The sequence below is a fragment of the Heliconius melpomene genome, chromosome 20, assembly GCF_056956725.1.
Source record: "Heliconius melpomene rosina isolate 202511_hmr_F chromosome 20, ASM5695672v1, whole genome shotgun sequence".
Taxonomy (NCBI): domain Eukaryota; kingdom Metazoa; phylum Arthropoda; class Insecta; order Lepidoptera; family Nymphalidae; genus Heliconius; species Heliconius melpomene.
The window spans coordinates 8,126,381-8,149,298 of record NC_140408.1 but is presented as its reverse complement, the minus strand read 5'-3'; positions in this window follow the sequence as shown (position 1 = coordinate 8,149,298).

The window sequence follows — 22,918 nt, the reverse complement described above, 5'->3', positions numbered from 1 at the left end:
AAAATGTTCATACACTATAATGTCGTATTCATTCTTTTATTCCACTTTCCCAGTCACTTTAAACCACGACAACATTAACCCAGCAAAACGGAGCGATATAAAAAGATGAACAATAATTCTTTTTTATTACGTGCCAAAGTAGGAATCTCATTGTCGACGAAGAAATAAATAATATCAGGAAGGAAAAAGAATAGGAATAACACAACATAAAATATTAAGATTCTTCCAGGATTGCCATCATTCTGCGGTCGAGATTTCTTAAGGGGGAGCATACTTACATCTTTGAATGTTAATGCCATTTGCATATCCGAAAAGTCATGAAATAAATCAACCAAGACGGACATTGGGGACGGCTGTTCATTATGCTTCCTTTGTCTAAGAAAGTAGCAATTAATAATTTAAAAATGCATATTATTTTATTGGAATAAATTATGTGTCTCAATAAAAGTAACGCTGACAAACGGGTACGGAAATATTTATTCAAAATTGCCAGAGTAAGCTCCAAATCACTCCTTTCTATTTGAAAATCCAACGTGTCGAAAGGGCTCACCTATGCGGATAATGTTGAAAATCTGGCATCAAATTGCAGAGTATTGTATGGCAAATGCGAGAAAAACGAAGAAAGTGTTGGGATATTTACATAAGTTGAGACAGAGGGTCGCACAATACATACAAAAATATTCAGGGCCGAGGTGATGAGAGCCCTCGGGCCGCATGCATAGCCTTTATGATGGGGATAACATTTACAGGCGGTGTGAAAACGTTATATTTATGAGGAAATAGAAAATAGTAAATTTTATATGTCTTTAAATAGATGTTGTAAAGTTATCGTTTAGCGTTCATACACGGTCCACGTTATACATTTTCATCTGATAGAATCAAAGTATTATTATAAATTATTTATTTTCTAAATGTATTATCGGCCATAAAAGTAGATACAGAAACACTATTACTGAACTATTATTGAAAAAATAATAAAGAGAGATGTAAACAATAATAAGATATAAATTTATGATTTTTTTTGTAAAAGATTTAAATGAAACTTTTTCTTGTATGCCTGGCATGGGTAGAATTTAAGCTGTAACTTATTCTCAAGGTTGACTCACTAGACGCAGAGCCATAGTAGTCAAACTATAAGAAATGGTGAAATGCAGCCCGAACTAAACTCATAGAGCATTATATACATTTTCCTTTCATATATAAAAAAAAACTAAATTTGGAACATCTAATATATAAGAATTAACTATTAGAAATAAAGAATGACAGGCGTCACAAGCCCAACGCTTCAGCCAATCTTGCTGCTCGCTTACACGCTCGGCTCAGGCGGAACGGAACGTGACAATGAGTCATACTGTACCGTGCGTGTAGCCGGCGTTCATCAATATGTAAGTCATAATCACGTCAAACAAAAATATTAACACAGCCACTACGTACAAGCGTTAGTTTGTTTACAAGCTGCAAGGTCTACTATCGATCGTCCAGACGTTAAACTTTTCATGAATTAACCATCAAATAACTTAGGAGAACAATGAAAAAACAAACTCTTCAAACAAAAATCGATGACAATCTGGGCCAAAAACTTTGCAAAAGTTTGCCAGCAAAAAGATTTATATACTTATAAAAAACTGGGCGGGAAAGAAGTTTTCGAAAAACTTTAAATTGCGACCTTGAACTGGGCAAACTTTGTTTTGGATTACTATAAGCGAAGTCGGGAAGTTTTTAATAGAACGACGTTGATGTGCCGCTGATACTTGTTCCTAAAGAAAGTTTGTTATGGCATGGTCTTGAATAAGTTCTACTGTTAACTGGTAATGACAGCATCGAAGTGCTATTTTTAATTTACTATTAAAATGTCAAAGTTCATGCAAAATACTTTCACGCCAATGTTATTTAAAAAATACATATAGGAGGAAAGGTAAATATGAGGCTCTCAAAATATCATGAGTTAGTAATGAAGTTTATCCTCTTTTTTCGTTTTCTTTGTCGTTTTAAGCTTCCATATCACTGTGTTGTCTTAAGTTTATCAACTGTTATAAGTTGTACAATTGGTTGACCTATTATTACCTTAAAATTGGAACCGAACCTTTGGTGGGTGCATCTGATGCGAGATCTACCGAGAAATTCGACTTCTATCGAGAGATTCGCCTTCTATTTCAAGAATAAACAGTGATTGCCATCTAACTTCCTTGACCTCTATAATGGAACTAATTTTAATGCTTTCGTGGAACAGTTATCTATATATATAAAAGGACTTGTCCTCACTGACTGAGGTAAGACGCACGCACAGCCGTAACCACTGGGGGTAGGAACGTAAAATTTAGACAGATGTTTACTTTCGTAATCTGGACATCCACTAAGAAGGGATTTTGAAAAATTTTAACCCTAAAGGGGTGAAAAAGGGGTAGAAAGTTTGTATGGAAAAAAAATGAAATCAGCACCAATTTTTATAAAATTTGAAATTTAGATTTTTAAAAGTATTTAATTGAATACATATTTCAACATTTCCTAGAATTCTCCCCCTAAGGGTGCAAATAAGGGGTTGAAACTTTGTATAGACTTTTTTTTAAATCGGCACCAATTTTTATAAAATTTGAAATTCAGACTCTTAAAAGTATTCAATTGAACACATGTTTCATGGTTTTCTAGAATTCTTCCCCTTAGGGTGTAAATAAGGGGTTGAAAGTTTGTATGGCAAAATCTTTAAAACGCCACCGATTAGTATAAAATTTGAAATTTAGACTCTTAAAAATATTTAATTGAACATGTGTTACATAGTTTTCTAAAATTCACCCCCTAAGGGTGCAAACAAGGGGTTGAAAGTTTGTATGGAAAAATCTTTAAATCGCCACCGATTTTTATAAAATTTGAAATTTAGACTCTTAAAAATATTTCATTGACCATATGTTTCGTGGTTTATAAGAATTCACTCTCAAATAAGCAAGCGAAGCTGCGCGCGTCCGCTAGTACACTATAATTCTATAGACTACTAAATATTTGTAATGACTGTACTTGATACTAGTTCCATAAGTTAAATTTATAAATTCATAAATTCTATAATATAGAGAAAACTTATTATCAGTTTTTATTTATCTATGCTTTTTCTGTCGTCATTTATACACTTTTTTATTTAATTCAGCGTTCAGTATTTTACAAAAGTAAGACATCAATTTAAATGGCATTGTCAAAAAGATAAACACACAATCGCTTAATAGGTCCGATTCAAATCAAGCCATTTCCTCTACAAAGGATCTAGCAAAAAGTGCCTTGTAAAACAATATGCCATCAACATTTCCATCTTAAAAGCATTTAAAAAGACAACGTCGTCAATTGGGACACCGTTTTCTTTATTAACTGTTAACTAGGACCGGGTGTTTATGTAAATTGTTATTGCTTTTTTTTAGAAAAATCTCGTTTGACACGTCGCAGGAGAGGTCCTCGTTACTGGAGATCGCCGCTCACAGAATGGGATTTTGAAGGTAAATAAGTCTTTAAAAGAGGAATAAGTAAATTAGAAGCGACAAGATAGGAATCTCCCCTATTTTTTCGAAGTCAGGGGAAAAAAAGTGATCGTCTTTTCGATGGAGTAGTAATGGGCTAACCAAGTATGGATTTTCAATACAATTTAGTTTTTATTTTATTTTAGTTTTTCAATCTCAACGTACTATGTGGTGTGGACGTAAAATTCCTAGTAGAGACAAGTTCAAGTCGGTTATTTTTGTAGCAGCAAATATAATTTAAAAAATTCAATCAATTGAGATAATATATATAATTCTCGTTTCGCATATGTCTATCACAGTATCTTTTATACCTACTATTCTATATTGGGCACTATAAATGTTCAATATGTATATATAATATATTAATTCAGAATTATTTTAAAGAAAAAAAAGTAATAATACTTTATTATTTAGAGTAGTACCTTTTGCCATTTTCAAATATAAATAGCTATATCCACTTATACTTAACATAAAAATCTTTATAAGGGTGAGTGCGGCGACACTCCTGGCCGGTATCGTAACAGCTGTTGCCAGCGATACCTTCTCATTAAGTTATCCGCCATCTTAAAAAGGTAAGTTACACAAGTATGCTTTTTTATACTTATACATACAATGTATACACAAAAAAAACAAACTTTCTAATAATTTATTACGAATTATGGTTAAATTTTAATTTTATATATTGTGTCATTTTATTAATTGGAAATTAATAAATCAACTAATTAAAAATACTATTTTTTACTAGTATTTAAAGATATTGAAAACATTCCGCTTATAAACAATTATTGTAAATAATCTCATAACAAAGCTCTCAAAAACGGCTTCTCAAAAGTATTTCTTTTGTAAAAATCTCTAGCAAACAATTTTTCAAACGAATGCCTTATTATGACGCTCGGAATTAGCTTCGTTAGCCGTAGGGCGGCTTGGATGTGACAGACGTCAAAATAGTCTCATTCAAATTCATATTAATCTGTGACGTTCAAATGTCGTGATGAATGTTGCTTATAATGACATTAGACGGCGGGGAATTCTTTTGCACGATTTTCTTACTGTTCTGTATTTTGTCAGGATATGGTTGATTGACAGTAAATTACTGGTATCGTGCAACTGTTTATCTTTATCTTTTTTGAATCTGTTTTTCTTTATCTTTCTTTTTCTTTCCTTATGAAATCTTTAATTATATAAAGATAACCAGATTTTTAACAAACCTAATAATTTGATAAAAGCCTGTTTATATTTTCATACGACACATGGGATTAAATGTAAGGATGCGTACGATTCCACGTCGCTCCGCTGAAGGTAATTTATAAATTACTTCCCGCTTTACAGTTCCCAAGACGAGAGACTTTGCAAAGTCTGAAAATGATCTTACAAAGTATAGGCTGCAGGAGGTCGCCTCGGGGCTTCGAGGCGTGCTATGTCGATAGAGTTTAAGAGTTATGCAAATGTTATGGACAACAAAAAAGTTAATGTCAATGATAAGTGCGGGCCCGGGGGAGCGATCAGCGCCAGCGCCGTACCAATGCCAGTCGGATTTTGTATAATCTTCTTTAATTTTCTTTTTCCTTTCGCAGTGTTTTATGAGTCAATTTCCCTTTCTTATTTTTTTATCACGCAATAATCGTATAAATAAAATAGAGAAGTCCATTTTAGTAGTGATAAATAAGTATTGCTAAATTGTTACCTTATCCTGTAGTAAGATAAATATTATTAAAACAAAACTGAATGGCCATTATATCAAACCCAACCTATTTTATATAGCACTTGTTTGACAAATTGAAGCTTCCATTTTACATTTGTTCGTAGGTACTCAAGAGGCGCAAAATGACTTTAAAAAATGCTCGAGTAGAGTACCTACCTATGTGGAATTAGGAAGAGGTCTAGAGGGGACCGATCCTATTAAAACTGCTCGCAGGTGACTATTTGCGAGTTAGTGGCGAGCCAAAATACCGCCGGAACACGTCAAGCCTGTTGGGTTTGAATTTGTTGCGTAAATTGTACTATCATAGCCTAATGAGAGTTAATGGAGGGCGACTCGATGGACTAAGGAATGGACAAAGAATCTAAAAGAAAATATTTTTACAGTACATTTGTACGTAAGTAGGTTTTGTCTTGGTTACGAAACTATAGCTTTTATTTTCGTTAACTTATTAATAATCTTTTCTATTGTTTTATCATTTGCTCTGAACTATATATGAATGAGTAAACAAATTTTACATTTTTAAGCTCTTTAATATTTAATAAACGAAAACTTAGAACATAACACGAACATAAAGTGTAATGAAACCATTACACCACTTACGAGAGCGTCTATCGATCCCACCGCGTCTTACATATCTAATCTTTAGACGTAGGTGAAGTTTTACATGCAAATGAATTAATTCTTCTCGTCGGAGTGCTGGTGCATCGGCGATGCCTCGTTGCATTTATAATGTGAGTTCATTACCTAGGTCTCAGCGAATCTACGAGCTCCCGTAATGGCTTTGGAAGAACGTTCGCTTCAATTATGAGCGGGATATTAAATCGGTACTATCGACGCTTCCTCGAACACAATCATGAAATTATAATAGCTAGCATATTTAAATGTTCTAACTCTTTATTATTTGAAATATTTTTTTCCTTTTTTAAGAAAAAAATATATAAAGAAAATAATATCTTTTAAAGCTTACACAAAGGAGAATGGTTGACGAAAAAAATTTTTTTTAGTAAAAAAAGGTTTAATTACACTCCGTGTTAAACGCTTTAAGATGCCACATCTTCGCTCAAAAATGGTTTTAGGGTACACTTTTATAAAATTTACAGGATATTTGAGTTAACACATTTTCCTTGAGGCATTGAAAGCGTGTGCATTTTAAATTTTTATACCCACCCGTCGGATGACGCTATGAATTTTTACTGAAGAGCCCTTTCTATCTTATTAGCGAGTGAGTTAATTGAGAAGCGGTGCTACTAGTTGTTTATAAATATATAATATGGGTATGTGTTGGTTCATCTACTATAAAAATGTATTTTTGTTGTAATTTTAACCTTTATAATTAAATCGACATATAAAATATTGAGCATCATGTAAATTTCTTTTGTTCTGGTGAAGATTTTGGAGTACTAACTTTGTAAATATGTATGTAATATTTGTATTTTTTATATAGGTATGGGGGTGGAAACAAAGACGCCAAGACTAAGCTCAATGATTTACTATTCGAGTCGTATTTCTTAGCAGTGGACTAGATGTTGATGATGATGAAAACAGGCGTTTATGGTAAAGCAAGAGAATCCCCTAAATTATGTCAAGAATTTTACTATTTGTAAAGTATGAATAGAATTTATTATCTCTCTCGTTTTAACAATATATTTTAGCATGATGAGAATGTCGACACCAAAACAACCTTAGTGAACTATCTCTCTAATGTTACCTTCCCACCGTTTCTATAAAGTAGAAGTTAAAACTTCATACATTAATATAGTATAAATTTTCTTCTAAGAGATAAAATCTCATGTCACAGCTAATAAAAGCTGAACCCATTCGATATGTTTATCGCCTACATGATTTAGCGCGGGTCCCGCTTCACGGTGTTCCGCGGCGATCTCCAAATTGAATTGATATGTTTCCGCCGGCATTTTTAGACCTTATCGTGTCTACGTATGATATGAGCGGCAAAGTGAGTGGAAAACTGCGTGTACAGATAGCAATTGTCTATTTTTATATAAATTATTATATTATATATTTTATAGTAAAATTTTAAATATATAAAATTTTAAATATATATATATTTTTTTAAATTCCACGCATAATGAGATATTATAAATCTCTTTACTTATTTTGTGTCTTTTTATGATTTTTTTAAATTTTATATTTCTTGATAAACTTTGCTTTCAAATACACTACAAAAATAAGTCTTAAGTTTTTGTGTTATTTAAATTTCAATGAAAATAAGATTATTAGTGAAAAATCTATTTTTGAAGTCAATAGACAGTAACAGTTGAAAATATTATTAATGGTAATAATAAACAAATTTCCCTAAACTAACAAATATTTTACTATAAAAAAATATTTTCGACTATGACGTGCGGACGGTACTTATGACATGATGTGTGAGATGGGGGTGTAGTAAAGAGTGCAAACGATCGGGTCGCAGTGTCAGACGCGGCGCTGAGAACATTGCCAATTTCGCATATCTCACGCGGGCCGTGTAGGCACGTTGTGCTAAATGTAGCTAAATTACTAATATGAATATTAGTATAGAAAAAAAATATTACTTTATAGTTAGAGTCAGTCGTGGCACATCGGAACAATTGTGCTGTAAACGACAGGTTGTGGGTTCGATTCGCATCCGTGGAAATGAAATATTTAATATTTTCATTTTTAAGCTCTGGTATAGAGGCAAAGCGCGGTGTTGAATTCTGCCACTTAACACGCAATGCGTCCAGAATTTGGCGGTCTACACTGATACATGAGGTATACAGCGTGAAACTGAAAATAAAAATACTATATAATTTCTGTAAAAAATTTGCTAATTGTTTTTTATTCGAAATCTGAAATAAAAATATTTTTCAGGTCATACCTATTGCCACAAATAAGCATAGCATAGCTATAATAGCAAAAGCAATCAAAAACACTCAATACATATTGTATATATAGCTGCCTACTTAAAAATATCGATAGTTCAGCATATTCAACAAATAAAAACGCACCTTGCCCCCGCGACTGTATCAAAATGATAAAAATGCTGAGATCCAATAACCATTCATCCATCAAACGTCAAGATATAATCTGGGCCGGTGCGACTTGCTTAGCCCTTAGTCGGGGAAGCGAATATAAAAATGCCTGCAAGATTTACAGGTTCGGTTGAGATATGGCGAGATTCTGGCTGCTGTGGCCTTAGTGCCGAATGAAATACGACCAAGTGAGATTTTCTTGAAGACTATATTTTATAGGGTGAGTGTAAACTTTTATTTCAATATACTAAAATATTTTGTTACAATTTTTCATATTTTTACATGGTTTAAGACTGCCATTTGTTTAGATAATAAAATAAATATACATCAAAAGATATTTTTTCAATATTTTAGTTATATATCATAGGGCAGCACAATTGTTTTTAAAAAGAAAATATTAAAATATCTTAGAATTTTTGATATACCACTTCAGATCTTACTGTGAATATTTTTTTCCAACGGAATTTAAGGGAGGAAAAATCAGTTTGTATCTGGCATTCCGGGCCAGTGAGCGATTTAAATCTCTTAAGCTTACGACGACCGCTCGGGCGCCATTCCAAAACTCACAAATCTTTCATAATCTTACGAGAGCCTGGTCGGGGCGTTTTTCATAGTGGACGCTTTCCGAACAAGTTGGAGGTGAGAGAAAACTATTGAGAGTACACTAATACTATTGTGAACATGAGATTTCGCGTGAGATTGTTTACTAATCATTGTAAAAGTATTTTTTGCAGAATCCTATGTTAATTGTATAGAAAGTGTTGATTTCACAACGTTCAAAATAATATAGACGTGTTTAAAATATAATTTGTTAACGTATATTCCGAAAAAATCAAAAACCATTTCGTTTTAATACAAACCAGGGATAATATAAACAAAATCGAAACGTCCAGGGGTCACATGTAAAAATAACACCACATTTCGGAACCAACATATCAACAAACCAACAGTTTTAAATGATTGAGTGGTTTCCATAAGTAATGAAATGGCCCTGAACGATGTATGTTGAATTTTTCCATACACGATTTTGTTATTATGTTTACCTATACGTTACAATGCGGCAGGTACGAGCGGTATTCATAAGCAAATACAAGTCGAGGGGGCCCCATAATTTTCGGTTTGCATTTTTCCATCGCAACCGCGAACTCGATTTCCTCTCCCAAGGGCGAGCGGACGGTCGGCCTCAAAAATATTAATGAAAATTTTTACATAAATTTATTCGACAGAGGGGCCTATGCGTGTTTCCCATTCGACGACTCCCGCTCCTGTGTTTTTTATTTATTAATTTAATGGTATTTTTGATCTAATTACCTAACGCCGGTATAATTCATTGGTTTTACTTAATTTTTGTGTGTGGGCGAATGTGGAATTTAATATTGGGTTTTCAAAATAAAGGGAAATAGAACCTAAATATATTTCAATTAATTGTTGGTAAGCTATATCAAAATATTTTATTTGTTATAAAATAAACAGTAAATATACATTTTATTTTATTATTAATATAATAAATTTTATTTAAAAAAATAGGTATAGATTTTCGAAGAATCTAAAACTGACACACTTGTCAAATAGTCCATTGAAGTGCACATTAAACTATATTTAAATATTAATCGTTTTTTAAGTTTAATTAATGTTATATGTTATAAAACTTGAAAGTAATTGAACCATTAATATTAATGATTTATTTTATTTTATTTCAATAATCTCCTTTTTGTTAATTTTATTAATCTCTTTAACGGTAATATGAACATCAACGCTATATACATGTTTTAAATTTTTTTTAAAGCGTCACTTGTAAACTAAGGAAAAAAAAATCTAAATACTAATATTATATTGCTATTAAGTAACTTAGAACTTTTGGTGTATAAGATTAATTTATACCTAAAAATTTAAATTTAAAATGCAATGTTGTTTTTAAATAGTCTTAGGGTTAGGTTGTCTTATAGCATTCCTCACACTTATATCATTTGGAGGCTATTCTCATTTTGTTGCGATTTTTTTCTTATCTCAATCTAAATAACTATTATAATATTTCGACTAGTCTTGCAAGCTGCGACATTCTGTAATCATTCTCCAGAATTCGGAACAAATTCTGATCTGATCTAATGATTTAATAGGAACGTTCCCTTTACTTACCCTGCTATGTGTAGGATATAACGCAAGCTAATAAAACATTAATTTTAAGTTTTGGTTTCACAGTTGATAAATATTTCAAAAATAAACTTCAAATCCCAAACCATTTCGTAAAGACATGAGGGAAACCTTCAAAATACATTATTATGAAAGTTGCCTGACCACTCAAATCCAACATTTGAACTTACATCCCCATACTCCCCCAGTTTATTGGACTTCCTATAAAAAGCAAAGCATTCTTGGTTTAACCCTTCACCGGCGGCTTCAAAAGAACAAACGCAATATATCGGGGGCTCGGCTTAATTTGCCAGCTACCTAACTTTAATGCGAGTGCCCGTTCGAATGCTCCAAATTACTCTGCGATATTTTTAACGCCCGGAATTCGACCTTTTAGGTTACGCGAACAATATTAGCTAAATTGTTATTAAGGATATGTACGATGAGCTATTCTTGGTATATTATTAAAAAAATATATTATTTTACGCATTACTCGGTTTAAAAAATCCACCAGCTATGACAGCAGTTGGGACCGAACAGCGAAACGAATAAATAAATGGGGCTGAGAATTCTTAATTTGTAGCTTTGCGTTGAGACTTAATTTTTTTTCTCCAAATGAATTTTCCATCTTGGGGGACATTGGCTTCTTGCCGTGTTTACAGAGTACTCCCTAGTAGATCCACTTTGTTGTTTAATGAAATTATCGGTTTACCGAGCAAATGAACAAAGCCAGATTTCGCCTTGTGCCGGTCAAAAAAGGGAGAGGCATGTTTTTGTTTTCTTCGCAGACGGTTCGAATAGACTCCTTTGTGGTACTCCTTGCTGCGGCGCGGTACTTAATCAATTATTATCGATTCGTTAATTCAAGATGCAAAAGGAATTAATGGAATTTTGGATGTAGGATGAAAAGCTTTTTAACAAACTTCGTATTCAGGTAGCTTTTGTTTAATATTAGTCTATACCTCTATACTAATAATAATATAGCAGTTTGGTTGGTCTGAAATTAGCGCTAATTTCAGAAACTTATATATACTTAGAATCGAAAAAATATTTTTGTGTTCGATAGTCCATTTATTGAGAAAAGCTGGAGAATATTATATCATGTTAACAGCTTTCAAATGAGTTACCATTTGAGCTGTGATTAGTTAACTAGAGCTTAAAATTTGTCATTCACAATTTTTTTTTTTTTTTTATTTGCCACCATGCCTTTTTATCACAGAATGAAAAGTTAAAGCGTTTCCCAGTGATAATTAATTCTAATAACATCTCTTATAAAGCGACAAATAACTTATGGAATGTAAGATTCATTTAATAAAACGAGTTGAAAGTTAACTTTTAATTATCACATATTATGTCATTGTTAGTTCTTAACGATTGTGAAGAAAATAACATCGCACTAAAAGATTAAAATGAGAAAAGTCGCTTCATACTGGAGACCCTCTACGACTCTAATGGTCTCTTCAGTTAATTGTATAAAGTGATTAAGTTAATGATAGCCAATCTCGCTGCACCTCGTAAACAGAAGGTGTGACTTTTGCCAACAATCTGTCACCTTCGTTTCCGGACCTTTTTCCACCATTCTTTCATTGTTGCCTTTCACAACGGAAAGAATTCTTTCTTTTTTTACGCGATGCCTGCAATTGTCACCCCCGGTGTTTGTTGTGAGCCGTTGATTAAATACAGCTGAGAGGTTTTTGTTCAATGACATTTTGTTTTTATTTTTAAAAGAATAAGAAAAAAAGAGTATTTAGTGAGTCCATGCCTTGAATAACATGAAGCTAAGTAAGGTTATTGTTTCATTATATCATCATCACATTTGACGAGCTTGACAAGTATTTGGATTTTGAAATATTTTTTTATCCATGTCGCTCGCGTTGAAGCAAATTTACATTTAAATAGAACATCTGAGGGCTGATTTTACCCTCTTAAAGCCTCCATTGAGTTTTTCTTACCCGCTAATTTGTAAATCGCTTCGTAATATAGAAAATTAAAATGCTGATGTCATATTTTAGTTCCTATTTATATGCTAATAGAAACGTCTACGAAATCATCGAAGGGATGAGATCTGATTAAAATATCAATGGGTAATTTGTACATGGCAATTCAAGATTTCAGGCGGAAGCTAACATTATCTCAAGACGTGTACAAACTTTAAAAAGTGAATTCTTGACGTCTATTTTTTTAAATAATTACTATCTTTTTTCTTTTTTTATAGATGGCTAATATATATTGTGTGTAGTGCTCGAGACAACAGGGGGTGTCGAGGCGAATCGCGGTGTTGAGTTACGCCGCTCAACACGCGATGCATCCAGAATTGGGCGGAAAGTGAAATGTGGAGTGTCTTAACACTAGGCTCCCTCGGCCTACCCTGCTACATACGGGACACATCGTGAAGATGAAAAACATTCAACGGTTAAAACGCACGATATCCATTACAAGAAGCGCGATGAGCAATCCTCACTCATCCTCCTCCTAAAACGCTGCAATAATTCTCAAAGGGTTGAGAGCCGGAGCTAACGCCACAATATTCGTAAATTAAGACGCTCGGCGTCGACTCGGTAAATATTATTTTTTTATGTTAATAACCACCCGATTGCGTTAATAAAGCTTTACATCTCGTAATTAGCCGACCCATTGTCTGCGAGGCGGTGGAGCGCGGCTGTAGATGAATTGAAATAATTTCTGATGTTTCCATCTGATGATTCATATATTTTAGGTTATATTTTTTTTATTTTTTTTAGTGTTACCCGGTATCCCGGACACATCAGAGTAGGCAGAGGGAACCTGGTGATACTTTTACCGTTCCTAGGTTAGTAGGTTGTTAAGTGGCGAAGAAAATTTAAATAATAAATATTTTATTTCCTCGAGTGGGAATCGAACCCACAGCCTTGACTGGCCTCAATATATTTTCATATATTGAGACCTATTCATTCATTTGCTAATATAGTTTAGCTGTAAACATTTTAATTGAAATAGATAGAAAAAGTTAAGATCTATTTCAATTAGTTCTTAACTTCACCTGTTCAAAGACGTTGCACTTGTACTATGCTCGTGGATGAGTCTTGTTTAATGAGGTCAGAGGTTCATCTTTATATTATTAAATATAAAAATTAAGTAGATATATTAGTCTCCCAATAATGTGCGTGATTGTAAATGCGACGGTTGTGAGTTCGATTCCCACTCGGAGGAATGATGTTTTATTTCTATTTCTTCCTTTCTCTTTCTTTAACAAGTAGTGCCTCAAAAAATCAGCAGAAAGTGGGGAACAGAGTGTCTTTAGAATAAATGCTCTCTACGTATCTATATCTATATGCTGGGATTAAATGATGTATTTAATAAATAGTATATTTTTAAATTTTTAAATAAAAATCTACACAAATTCTTCCCACCTACAATCTAGCACGCAACATCGGGTCTATTAATTAATTAATAAATTCAACAGTTCTTCTTAATTCCGACGCGGCTTGCTGAGCCGCAGCGAAAATATTTGCCATGTATAAATTTTGCGGAGATGAAGACAACCCTTCAACGCCGGGCCTTCTTTATAGCTCTATTTGTGTATTTTAATTACTGTCATTATATGCTAATGACTACCATCCCTTTTTCTTATCCTCCTAAATGGGTTATTGCAGTCTTATATCTATATTTCAGTTCTGTTGAGTCGTCCTGGAGATTTAAATAATCATAATGGCATCTACGGAGTAAGAAGGATTGTTCCTCTAATTTTTTTCGATGGGCCAAATGTTTTGATTAATTGTTACTGGGTTGCTCGGAGATTTGGTCGGTCATTTGTTTTGTGTTATTAACTTGACGAGGAAGTCGTTAGATGAGTCAGAAAATTAGGCTGTTTATTTGTGAATTTTTATTTTTAATAATTTATGAAAGGTGATTATTAAATTATGTTTTTTTTTATTTTGAGAACAAGATAAGAATAAGCGGAAAAATCGGCGGAAAGTGAGGGGCAGAGTGTCTTAACATCATGCTCCCTCTGCGTGCCTCAAAAAAAAGAAAGGAAGAAGCTAAAAAATTTAAGATCTGAAAAAGCTTCCTTATTCATCACAATGTTCGCGTCGTTACAAATGTGTAACTATAAACAATTCAGCGTTAAGTCTCGCCACAGATGCAAATGAGACATAGCACGTTAACGACACATTTTCTTTCCCCACGCGCGGAAATCGCGTAATTCTTTTACATAATCATGTGTTGAAAATATAACAGCTTTTTAGGAGGGCTGATAAACTCACTTATGCACTGTGCGTCCTACAATATTATACTTACAGGTATTTAGCATAATCTGCGACTGATTGAGGAAGTATAGGGAAGGTAGATTTTATCTCAAATGCATTAGGATTACAAATAAGGAAGTACTCGTGCTCGTCTAAACATATAGGTACTTTGTGTAAAAAAATCTGCTTCACGCTGTATCCCGCAGCAGGTTTGGCAGAGGGAAGGGAGTGTTAAGACCTCCGTTCGCCACATACCTCCGAATAATGAAACACGGAACAGTTTCGACAGAAGAGTGAAAAATAAATATATAGATTTAAATAAATATTTTAATTTCTCAATTTTATTCTTAATTACATTTTTAAAGGAATACAAAATTAGGCTTTGACACTGATGGCATGTTTAATGCGTTTTTACTCCGCTACGGGTAATCCCACCGTCGTCGTCGAAGACATCGCTTGTCCATATTTACCGCGTCGTTCCTTTTTACGTAGCATCATTTCGTCGTGTTTACGACCGCCACCTCTTTATTGTTATGTTAAAAACGGGGTTAATATCATGTTTTTGACGGCATGGAAATTTAAATTTGTTGACATGCCTATAGCAGTACCGTAAAATAGAGTAAATACATTTAGATTTTCTGTACAGAATAAAATTAATTTTAAAATTTAGCGAGTAATATTTATTTATAGGAATAACTTAAGCAATAATTATATTTAAAAATAAATAAATAAGATTTCAAATCCCATAGTCGACCGTTTATAGAGGTTTGTAAAAGAGGTTTCATATATTTATTGCATTGAAAATCCAGTACTGGAAATATATTCGGGCGTACGGTAGCATGTTTCCTTGTCGCATTAGGCATAAGTAGTGCTCTCTCCTCACCCTATTAACGGTGATATATGCGACAATTCTTTTCCCAAATCCTCGGAACAGAAGGGTAGCGGTGTCATATCGCGCGCGTCGCTTAGCATCGGCGTCTCGCATGTGCGACTCGTTAATGCCATTGATAAATGATTTTTGTGGTATTTCTGAATGTAAATTTCCGTGATTTGAACTAATTTGTATGGTTTTGTAGATAAACGCTCGTTTGCATGTACGAACGAATTTTCTTTATTGTTAAGAATTATTATTTTTTAACTATCTTTTTAAGTTAATGTTAAAAACGATTATCTTTTCTTTTTTTTAACAGTTTCATTGTGTATCCCTGCATATAGCAGGGTCGGTAGAGGGAACCTAGTGTTAAGGCACTCCGTTCGACACTTTCCTCCGCATTTTTGAGGCATTATGTGTTGAACGGCACTATACAACGCCGTGCTTGGTTCTATTACCTGAGCGAGGAAATGGACGAGGACCTCAAGACAAAGTTTTTATATTAAATAATCTTAAAGAAAATTAATATTATTATGAAATTTAACCAACGAGCAGCATTTGCTCTGAAAAGGTGTAAGCCGCGAGCGATTTTCTGAAAAACGTATCCACAATCTAGACTAATAAGTAGCAAACACGCGTCGCAAACGCGTTTCGCGTGTTCAGACAAAAACTGATGCTCCCCTCCAAGATACCGTGCGTGATGTATGCAAAGAGGGAATTGAATAAGGTGATTTGGTCCCTGAGTCGCTCCCGGAGGAAAAGAATCCAGTAATGGCGAATACAATAAATTTTCATAAACAAATTGCGATTTGATGGCGGCACATCGGCGCGGCGCGGCCCCGCTGCCAATAGGGATTGATAGGGAAACAATGTCGCGACACTGATTGAATGTCAATTTGTGGCAATGTGTTGCGGCCTCTTGCGGAATTCTGTATTAAGCTGGAAATTACCGACGGTCTAATGTGAAATCTCGTTTTTGAGCTTGTAGGGTTGTTTTTTAGGGTCTGAGAGATGTGAGAAGAAATCTGAATTCTTATAGAGGGTCATTTTGTTGTCAGTCCGCTCGTGTCGGTCTGTCAAGACCATTTTTCTTAAGATCGATCATTTTTATCAAATGTGCTTATATCCTTTGGAATACAGAAATAAATCAAACTTCTAAGTTAAAGCAATCAATAGAGATCTTAAAACTCCATTTTTTTAAATCTATAAAGGTAGACTGTTGACCTAGAATTATGAAATTTGCCAATAAGTTAGAATTATGGAGAAATATATAAAAATCAAATAATAAAATATCATATTTTTCTTATACATTTTTGAATACATATTCAGCATTTTTATTAGGTCCAGATTATATCTATTGAAAGAAAAAGAAACTTAAAATATGTTATATTCATTTAAATAAATATATACTTTACAATAATATTTTTCAGTACCGTCGGTGGGAAATTAAGACAGTAATATACACCTGCGCTTTGGCTTGACATTTACGGGGCATAAATCAAACCCGTGACCCTACTGCGACGTCGCGAGCAGAGATCATTATTCAGCGCCAAGCATTATGTAAGTTACGCGATTTTTTTATTCCACAATTAGCCGTGTTATATTTTTTTTTTTTGAAAAAGAAAAATAATCACAGGTTTTATCGCTTTTTTATATTATTAATATAAACATGATTTTTTTAATATAGTTGATATGTATTTTTATAGGTATGTGTGATATCTAACGGAACGTACATTTTATAAAGTTCAGTATTTAATGGTTCTCACCGTTCTTCTCCGTGCACATATGAGATGATCACTTACCTGTAGCACTCAAAGCGGGAGGCGTCTCGTTCAAGAGTTTTGACTTGCAAAGCAGCCTCGAGATTTTTCAGAGGGCGGTAATGACTGCTTCGTATGTTTCAATCCTACATCATGTGGAGAGAGACTTAGCTTACAAAGAAAAAAAATGGAAATTATTTAGAAAAAAATATCTTCAATTCGACTACAATTATTTCTCAAAATTATAAGCAAATAAATAAATGTAATTTTACAGATTTCGTGATTTCACATAGCGAATACAAATACTGGCTTCTCATTAAGCATTCAAATACCATTTCCTCACGTATGAAGGAAACAGGTTTGTAACAATTGCTATTGTTTCAGATCTCATAACGTGTTGCCCTTTGACTTGGTATTTCCATGCGAACTGGTGACAAAACGTCGAATAAAGCCATCTCCATACTCCGCCAGCTACCTTTGATGCGCGTATGATTGCCCGCGCCTGTGACACATTGAATCTATATTGTTGTCTTTTTCAAGTTTCGTAATAAGGGATGAGGGTGTATTAAAGCCTTTTATCCGGCTCGTCACGCCGCTCGTGGGGTCGGGAAGGGGTTTAAGGTGAGCAAACATTAGCTCTTTTACATTTTTGCAATTTCATCGACGACGCCTGACGGCTGTTTGCTGTAGAGAGCCGAGGCGGGATCTGAGGAAGGTATCTGAAGGGTGTTACAACTTTAGAAAGGTTTCACATATGTAAACGAGGCCCAATTTTCGTTTACAAATTCTCTAGATATTTGACTCTGTTAATGCGTGGTATCAAGATTCGAAGTGAGCTTAAGCTGACTATTAAGCTTGGCATGGTCGCGGCCAAGTCTCATAGCCGCAGACTGCCTGAAAATCTTGGCTGCGTTCTCGAACATTCCAAGATGTAGCTTGGATTAAACGATGCAGTATGTTTAACAATTAGAATACGTTCGCCGGCGGCTCCCAGGCGGCTCCGAGGCAGCTCCCAGGCGGCGGCAGGTAAGACTGCATATTTCAAGAGCGAGACTATATTAGCCGCAGCACTCGGGTGGAAAATGAGACCGTTTTTGGTGCCTAATTTACAGTTCTAATGTAGGGAACATGTTCATTGTACTAAAGCGCGGTTACATTACGTTTCCCGAATGGAGTTTTAAAATATATTACCTGTGTCGGTTTTGTATCTACCCACTAGTTTTCTATATATTTTATTAGAAGAAATAGAGTTGATATAACATTTAAAGTGGTTTGAATTATAAACGGATAAATAATATTGGTATTTTTCTATTTAAATAGAATATACAAATCTTTTGTTTTAAGCTAAATCATTAATTATTATTTGCGATTATAAATAAGAGGAGATTATATCACCTTCACGCTGTATTCCACATACTTCAGGGTAGGCAGAGGGAACCTAGTGTTAAGACACTTCGTTCCCCACTTTCTGTCGAATTCTCGAGGTTTTGCTTGTTGAGTGGTGGAACTCAACGCCACGCTCTGTCTCGACACCAGAGCGAAGCGAAGCGAAGCGAATTCAATATATAAATTTAAATAAAGTATAAAGTTCCATCATCAGGAAATGAATTTCCTCGAGTGGTGATCGAACTCACAACCAGTTGCGTTTACAGTTACACATTATGCCTCTGCCTCTGCACGACTGGCCTCGAGACTATATTAAAAGTATCTGACATATTATTTAATGTTAATAAATAATTAAAATAAAACAAAGAATATTTGCCACAATTGTTTTAAATCCGAATAAAGCGCGCTGCACCGTTAATTGTCTTAGTAAGAAACAAAAAGACACCGCAAAGCCGCGGGCGACTACTGCTCCTTAATTCTTAGCGTTCACCCTACACACTGACGGATCGGTCTAATTATAACAAGGAATATGAAACCCTCGCTGCTCAGTTTGGACGTCTGTCTGGTTATAAGCGATGGTCGTGTGTTCAAATCGTCCTCAGGTAGTTTTGATTTATGATAGCTATATGAACTTACTCTTATATTAGGTACTTATATTAGGTTTCCTTTGCTTTCTATGGGAAAAACAGGGTAAATCCGAAAAGAGTATGTCTTCTTGAAGTTATATAAATTAATTAAAGTGAATAAAGTAATTAAACAATTAAGCTAGAGCGATATTTTAATTTTAAAAATTCAATCTTTTTTATATATAATCTGTTAACAGTAACCTTTTTCTGTTTAATAGAAAAACAAAATATTTTCCTGAACATTATAAACCTTATAATTGAAGCAGTTCCTTGAGCGTTATAGTCTACAAGGTATCATAAAATACCTCATTATTCATTCGTATCTTAGTGCCGCGGTCTCGCTGCATCCTGGCGATGCGGGCGGTATCACGCGATCGCTCTTAGCGTTTTGTTTCGAGCACTTGCTCATAATGGCTGGTCCTATAACGTAAATTACCAGATAAAAGGGTTCGTTTTAATAATTATTCTGATAATAGAGTTTGTATTTCTGTTTATTTATATTTATACAAATATATGATTTAAATTTATAAAATTGAGACATTTAAATGATACAAAGCTGTAATTCTAGTAGATCTTAAATATTATCAGAACCTAAATACCTACATTTTATCAATTAGCATAAATGTACATATAAATAATTTCTATTCTAAATGTGGCACCTTTCTCATCTCATTATTTTAATAGCACGTGAGGCACGAGGCCCTTAAAATTACATTCGAAACACTGCTCTCACCAACTTTCCCATAAGAGCCCATTATTTACGAAGCCACCGTACCATTAAGATATTCCACATATCTTCGGAAGGCGCTATGTTAATTACGGGTCGCCATTTTATCTCGCAACTCTTCGCGATTAGAACTCGCGTGCTCGCCCGACTGCACGTAGAAATAACAAGTCCACGAACTAAGTTCGTTTCTGAGAAACGTTTTGAAATTAATTCGGATGGAAGATATCGGGCGGTGCGATAGCGGGCTCCTTCCGCGCCATTTATTGCTCGTGTGGTGCTCCGTATCGGTGAAGGGGTAAAGAATATCAAGATGTAACGACGCCAGCCGGAAGGCCCGCAAATGAGCTCGCCGACTTATCTGTGTTAATGTGGGCGAGGGTTAATTTCGCCTTACATGGCCAATTTGAAGATATCGCCTCCAGAACTTACAATTGTTCTGTATACAATTTCGTTTCTCGCTCTCAGGGAACACAGTGAACGGTTTAGTGGTACAGAGTTCGTCTACTTAAATATTCGCTAAGATTTCGTCTAGACAAAAGGAAAATATGGTGAGTGTCTGTAGAGAAAATGAGTGCGGTAGCGCGCAAACATGGATGGATGGCGAGCAAATACGAGGTTTGTATTAGCAAATGAAATTAAATCTCAAATGCAATCTCGTCATTGCATATCGCGGTCGGTGTAGAGTACGCCCACAGAGCACGCTGCAGGGAAGCTGATCTATTGTTGGACGGCTCCCGGCGTTCTAGATACCGCGTGGAACTTAGACAGTTCACTGATTATTTATATTATAATTCATTTATGCGTTGTCGTGCTTAGTATAACGCTATTACATTGTTGTAGCTTATGTATTACGTAATATACATATTAAAAACAAAAGTAGTCAAATATGTTTAAAAAATCTATACTAATATAATAAAGCGGAAGAGTTTGTTTGTTTGTTTGTTTGTTTGTTTGTTTGTTTGTTTGTTTGTTTGTTTGAACGCTAAGATCTCTGGATCTACTGGTCCGATTTACTTTGTTTTTATTTTGTATGAAAGCTGCATTCTTCAGAAGTGCTATAGGCTATATAACATTACATTACGCATACAAATTAATATATTTTTAAGTACTTTCTAATTTGACATGCAATTTATTGTGCCATGTTAATAACAACCGTCGCGTCGCTACGCAACCGTTACCGCGACATTTTGTTATTCATCTTTATGAAAATAAATATAATTGTCACTTTTAGCATTTCATCTAGATTGAAATTATAGTTTACTTTACAACATTCTAATATATAATTAAGGAGATGTCACTGATTCGAAATGACCTAGCTTTCGGGCGGCATAGTATGAGTATGACCGACGCGAAAATATTCTTATAGTTCAAGCAGGCGTAGCCGCGTCCGGGTCCACTAGTACATTATATAATGGGTCAGAACATTATTTTTTCAACTCTTTTCTCTTAACAAAAAATGTTTAGTATTGTAAATTGTTAAAGTATCTAATTTACCTTAAGACATTTAAATAATAATTCTGTTTAATGTTTCAAATTCGATACAGTAAAATCTAAGGAATTTTTCCCACGTTGAAATATTAAAGAAATCCGTTAAAGTTGCTCATGTAATATGCAGCGGCTGGGATACGCGCTGCACACTCGGCAACCACTCCGGACGAGCGAACTTCCAGCACGTCGCTCTCTAATACATATTTTGTGAGTCGAAAATTTATTATATTCTATTTTCTCATTTTGTGTATGTTTTTTTTTGTTATATTTTATTAAAAGTTGACTTTTGATTGCTTAAGGAGAAATGTATTCATTGATTCTTATGCAATACGAAAATTACAAACGTATAGTGTGTGTATTTCTAGTAGTCATTTTTTATACATACTATTTGATTTAATCAAAATGGTATATTTTTTTAAAAGAAATAATATAAATGTATACGAAGGTAAGATACACTACATTTATTTTTAAATTGTACACAGATTATTTAAAAATTGTTTTTTTTTTTAAATTTTTTTTATGTAAAAATATTAAACGTTGAAATATTCCTAATTAATACCTACAAATATATATATATATATATTTCAGGTACATAATTTCAATTAGAATCCCTCCATCTTTAATGATATTTTAAACTCACAATATATTTCAGAAACCCATCTTGTTTGAGGTTGTGTACAAAACGTTTGTGGTTAGTAGGTGCGAGTTCAAAGGGCTAGTTCGCACGGCAGGTTGCAAAGACTTGCCGAGACATTTCGAGGCGAGGTGTAACCGCAGTCTGGAGCTGGATAAAATGGATTTGTACTAGACATTAGTTAGATCTTTTCATGTTTGCCATTTTTGCACATTTTAAACGAAAATCCAAATATATCTGTGTAAGTATATTATACATTTTATAAACATTAAATTTTTTTGACTGCTAGACTATTTAGTTTATTTTTTAATTTTTACCATATAATGGTAAAAATAAAAAAATATTGTTAGTACACAGAACCAACAGCTAACATTTTAAATAACAAACCATACTAAAGTTGTTATTATTGTTATGCAGAAAACAAAGTTAGATTGTTCAAGTTCAAATACATACAGTCATACATGCATTATACTATACCCTGTTTTGTTTCGAGATTTAATATTCAATTTAGAACTATGGAGTACAAAGCTAATTCCACATTTCACATTCCACAGAAAGGAGTCGGAGTCGTAGCACGGCACGGAATAAGCAAAAGGAAGTGTAAACGGAGCTGTTTACGTGAGGGCTCTTAGCAAACACCTGTAAACGGCTCCAAGCGGGTTGTTTATACTGTCCGCTCACGATTGCCATGTACAATTAGCCGCAGTTCCACCTGGAAACTAAATGCCATTTATGCTATGAATGCTCGGGCTATTTGATTTTCCACTTTGCGTGTTAAATTTTGGACCTTCGTTAAAACTTTGAAATATCTTGTTGGGTAATGAATTATTTAACGAAATAATGTAGTAAATATTTTTCAG